The following is a 5,938-nucleotide window of genomic DNA, read 5'->3' on the forward strand; positions in this document are numbered from 1 at the left end:
TTTATTAACCTTTCCATCATGGTAAGCTGTGTCCAAAGCTCCCTTACTTCCGCTGACGGTTTCATTTGGACGAACGCCAGGATAGAATTGCACTGACCACAGGAATGTAAAAGCCCTCTCACACTGGACCGCGGCCGATCGAATTGACAAAGCATGCACTCAACGAATTTCATTGTGTGTTTTCTTGTAATTGTATTTTTGATCATACTTATACATTTTTTAATGATATTCCCATTATAAAGTCAAGGGTAACACAAATCCAGTTTAGGACGCAGCGACGCCGCCAGCGTGCCGCCGGTCCAGTGAGAGGGGGGCTTAAGTGTTCCCTCCTATACCGTTTTCTGTGCCAACACTGACTTCCAGAGATCACATGTGAAAACGTGTGTGAGAGATGGTCGTTCAGTGAATTAGCTTTAATAGCACACTCTCTATTTACTTTGTTCATATATATTTGAAGTTCTGAAAGTCCCCTCCAAAGAAGATTAGACACACCAAACATTGCTATAGTGGCAGCTGCTCTCAAGACTGTAAAGGAGATGGTTATCCTAGCAACAGGTGTTTGGAGATGGTTATCCTAGCAACAGGTGTTTGGAGATGGTTATCCTAGCAACAGGTGTTTGGAGATGGTTATCCTAGCAACAGGTGTTTGGAGATGGTTATCCTAGCAACAGGTGTTTGGAGATGGTTATCCTAGCAACAGGAATGGGAGTGTCTAATAGTGGTAATTCTTGATAGTCTTCATAGTTATCTATTATCATCTTAACTCAAGAAGAACGCAGTACAGTTTAACCGATATAGCAACTCTGGACTTGAACATGAGTCACATGACGCCCCTACGTGTCACGGACCACTAGTCTCTTGCAGTGAACGTTCTCAGCAATCTTTATGATCCGGCCTCAACTTGACGTTGATGGATCACGACGCCTGAAGGAGGAAATGGCAGAGCTACTTTTAAGAAGTGCATGGATTAAGGAAGGGCAATTCAGACATCTATTTTTATCAATAAAGGCCCGAAAAATGAAAGAGTGTTGTCAAGAGAAGGAAAGAAAAAGGGAGAACACACTAAGATAACTATGAGTTTGCGTGACCCTTCTCTCTCTCTCTCTCTCTCTCTCTCTCTCTCTCTCTCTCTCTCTCTCTCTCTCTCTCTCTCTCCCTCTCTCTGTTTGTGAGTGTGTGTGTGTGTGTGTGTGTGTCTGTTTGTTTGTGTCCAAGTGTGTGGGTGTGTGAGTGCATGTTTGTGTATATATGTGTGCGCGCGTGTGTGTGTATGTATGTATGTATGTATCTATGTGCGTGTGTTTGTGTGTATACGCTAAACGTGGCATGCAAAGACGCAGGTCCATCTAGATTCTGTATTCGATCTTGGTCCCGCTTTCATTATATATGTATCACTTTTGACATCACTTAGTAAATTTGTATCAATATCTCCGCAGTACATTTTCAAGTTCACCTAAATTGGTGCTGTGCTCAAACTTGAAAAAAATATAGATAAAAAGTTAGTGCCACCTACGTAGTTTATATCTGCTCTCAAACATCAAATAAAAACTGAAATAACACTTTTAGTGGTCCTTGGGTGTTTAAAGTATTGGTTTTACTCTTTGGAGTGACGAATGTAAAATGTACGTTATGAACGCTGGATGACTCAATAGACAATGCCAGTATCTGAGGGGCGCCAGTGAAACTGCAGTATTCAGTAATGACGCAGGTCGCAGTCTCCCTGGCACCAAAGGCCTAAGACTGCATACTTTGTCAGCCTTAGCCAAGGCCGCCATGTTTTTTAGTCGACGGACCCACAGTATATCCCTTTGTCGCCGCTACAATCATCTGTCTGCGTTGATTACTAGCGTATAACTATGCTGACTTTCTTTTCGGCCGCAAACTTTACAAAATGTCAATACGCAATTCATACGGACTTGACTATACGCCCTAGTGTGTCCCCCGCTTTGTCAGCCTTAGCTATGGCCGTCATGTTTTAGTCGACGGCCCCACTGTATAGCCACCTGCCGCCGGTACGAGCAGACTGGTTGGGTTGATTTATAGTATTTAACTATGCTTCATTGTGGGGTATGGGGAGGGAACACCAAAGGGAGTTTCCAATGCAACACATGGTTAAGCCATCAAAAACAATCACATTAAAACACATGTATATACATTTCAAACCTCAAATCTTTGCCACCCCTGCAAAGCTAGATTTGTCAGGTTTCATTAGGTAAAAAAAGCAGCAGGCGAACTCCTGCATTTTAACGAGCTAAAGCCAGAAGTTTTAGATGAGACCAGGAAGTATATCTCCCATTCTAAATTATCAGTCCATCCAGATGAGAAGGGTTCAGGGGTCAATCCGAGGTCAAAACATGCCAAAGGTCACCTATTTTGGCCAGATCTTTAGAATACACATTCTTCTGTCCTCCCTAGCAGAAAAATGGACCATTCTGAGCAAGATTTGCCCAGGAAAAAAATCATTTCAACATAAGTAAACTAGAGTTCCACGAACACATATCTTCGCCGAATAATCAGGGGATTATACCAATAGTCAAGAGACTTGAAGTTTGGTGGCTTTGTTCAGTTATTCTCGTTTAGGATATTTTGACAAAATGTCACCGCAGATCAAGAGCAAGCTGCTAGGGGGCCCAAAGCTACAACAATTCTACTTACTTATCACAAGCTTCCTGACACCAAAGGATCAAGACCATAACACGTTCAGTTCTGCTGAAGTACCGGGGTCACATATCAGGGGCCCAAAATCGACCCTGACCTTCGTCTTCCCAATACCTGCCCACATAGTCATACTCGTACCAAGTATCGTCATAATCCATCCATTCTTGAGTTATGCTGACTACAAAAATCCGAGACCACAAACATCACACACAACCACAGACGTTAACGGCGATGCTGAGACCGTGTCAGATGATGATCACTTTGAGGGGTTTTTCAAACCAGAGTGACAGTGAAAGTGAGAGTGACTAGCAGACAAAGTATCGCACTAAAGATCAGACAGACTCTCTAGTCCTGCGTACTGATGAACGTTACCCCCCTGCTCGCACAATAGGATATATAGTCCGTGTACTTTGCCCCTCTCCTGTCTCCTGTGCACCTCACGTTGGTAACATAATTTACCGGGCTCGTTAGTCCTGACTCCTGCTGGACACAACAAACCAGTGCCTCAGAAACGCATGTGGTAGCTGAAACATCGATTCTTTGAATGATTCCCTTAGCCATCAGATCATTGGTGGAGGAATCTCTAATTTCTTCCATGGTCACCCAAGACGTGTTGCCAAGGAAGGACAATTTCTCGGTGACGGCAATTCCCCTCCCGGGCGATAGGTAGCGATGATAGGGTGGGAGGAATTCCGAACTTTGACCTCGTATGAAGACTAAATTGGAGACAAGTTCGTTGTTGCGTTCTTTAGGTGGCTGAATGAAGTAGTGTTTCCCTATCAGGTACGACGTCAGCACCATCTGGTTGACGATAGTCCCTTACAGGGCCTGACCTTTCCTGTGTTTGTTGATTTAGCTCCGTCCCAGCGGGAGAGTAGTTTGGACGGTGGTAGTGAGATCACCAGAGAGCATCAATCTAATTTACACAGGCCTGCTGACAAGCAGGTGTTGTCCTTGAATATAGGTCAACAAAAGGTACTTAAAGCAATCATAAACAAGCCTATTTCACCACTTAATTAGACCCTGATTACAATTTCATACGTCTATATTTGTTAATCATTACCTCAATAACCTACCTGTCCAAAGCAATGCAAATTCATCAAACCCTACCCGAGTTATTCACCTCCAAAGGTAACATCAAAAAAGCCCACTGCAGTTCTAAGCAAGCCACTAGGGGGTCTTAACTTACATCAGTTACTACCTGCCCCAAGAGCTGTACACCACTTAAAAATCATTACCATAGCACATGCATGAAATTTGACTACAAGCTTTTGGCGGATTGATAAACTTTCCTCATTCATTATGCAAATTATCGTCTTATTTGCATGACAAGTATTCAATTATGTAAAGCATCACCGAAACTATCCACATGCCATAGATTATGATAATCCGTCAATCCCTGCTGAAGTTATTCGTCTCCAAAGGTATTAACAAAAACGCCAACTGCAGTTCCAAACGAGCAGCTAGGGGGCCATAATTCACACCACTCACTTGCCGTCCCAGAAGCTATATACTACCCAAAAATCATGAACCTGACGCCTCCAGAAAATTTGGCCTCAAACGTTGAAGCTCCGCTGCAGTACCTCATATACCCGCTAGGAGGCCCATTATCGAACTTGACCTTCCTCTTTGACACCCCTAACTATCCACTTAATATCATGCACAACCGTCAACAGCTCCTCGAGTTATGCTGGCGACATACAAACTCTCACACACACAAAGCCTGCTGCAGTACTGTAGGAAAGCGCCAGATGAATCATTTTTAAACTTGACCTCCGTTTTCACAATCTCTTCCTACCTACCAAAAATCATTGAGATTCATCACCGTTTCCGTCACTTTTTTTGCCTACATACAAACACAGAAAAATTAAAAGTCCGCTGCAGTACTGTTGGAAAACGCCAGGTAAACGATTTTTGAACTTGACCTTCCTTTGCACAACCACTACACACCTACCAAATATCATGAAGATCTATTAAAGGTTTCCCGAGTTATGCTCTTGACATACATACAGACCCACACAACATCCGGCTCAACCGAAAACATAATCTACTCCGAGTTCCTCGGCGTAGATAAAAAGATAGTGCACCGTGCACTCTACTGCGCAACTCATTAGCCGGTCCCTCCCCATATGTTAAAGCTAACATGTCTACGTGTTTTTGTACCGGCCATTTTCCGCGGTCGGACATGCACTACCAATAACTTCAAGGAATGAAATACACTATATTTCTCCTCTCTCTTTTGGGACTAGCCCTTGATGATAACATAATTGGCAAGTACCCACATTTGTCATGCTGTCTGACCTTCAATTTTGCTCTGCCCATGATACTTATCCAGGCGTGAGCACTCCCCATTGACACACACGAACTAACCCAATATCAGTCCCTGCACACTTGTACTAATAGTCCTAAACTCAATTCACTCGAAATATGTAATGCCTTACGGTACTATTATCTGATTCACGCTTCCAATGTGCACATATGTCATCCACATTTAGGATCCGTCAAAAAAACTGTATTTCATTTCAAGAAAGTGAAGAAAGTTTGGGTACGTGTTACGGTTGGTGACCTTGCTGGGGTGAACATGTCAGCCTTGAAACTGAACTGCGTGTTTCACATTATAGAGCTCGCTAACCGCCACAAGTACCCAGATTTTCTTTACTTTCTTGAAATGAAATACTGTTATCTGATTCGCACTTCCAATGTGCACATATGTCATCCACATTTAGAACCCGTCAAAAAACTGTATTTCATTTCAAGAAAGTGAAGAAAGTTTCGGTACATGTTACGGTTAATGACCTTGCTAGGGTGAACATGTCAGCCTTGAAACTGAACTGCGTGTTTCACATTGTGGAGGCCGCGTAGGAAACAGCGTAGCCAATGGACCAGAAAATGAGCTCACTCACAAGGCGGGCTAGAAGAGACAGGTTTCACGACGGTCATAATTTCTTCTCATCTGAAGATAACACTGCTGTCATCTTATCAAAAAACGTCTTAGAATGAAAGAAGAAAGGTAAGAAAAATAATTTCGATCCATTTTGAAGAATTTGTACATCAGGCACGTTTTGTATATTAAACGAGAGTTTAATACGATATTACAATGTTATGGAATCCAATGAATTTTGAAATATATGAACACAATATCATTAGAAAGAAGCGGAGGAGATGACTGTCTGAATATCAGCACACAAGAAAATGCTTCATGGTTATCTTTGTAACTCCGAGGCTTGGTCGCTACATAATTCAAAAATCATAACCAAATTTGGCAATACTATGTCTTTAA

Source organism: Branchiostoma lanceolatum, chromosome 1 (genome assembly GCF_035083965.1).
Source record: "Branchiostoma lanceolatum isolate klBraLanc5 chromosome 1, klBraLanc5.hap2, whole genome shotgun sequence".
NCBI lineage: Eukaryota > Metazoa > Chordata > Leptocardii > Amphioxiformes > Branchiostomatidae > Branchiostoma > Branchiostoma lanceolatum.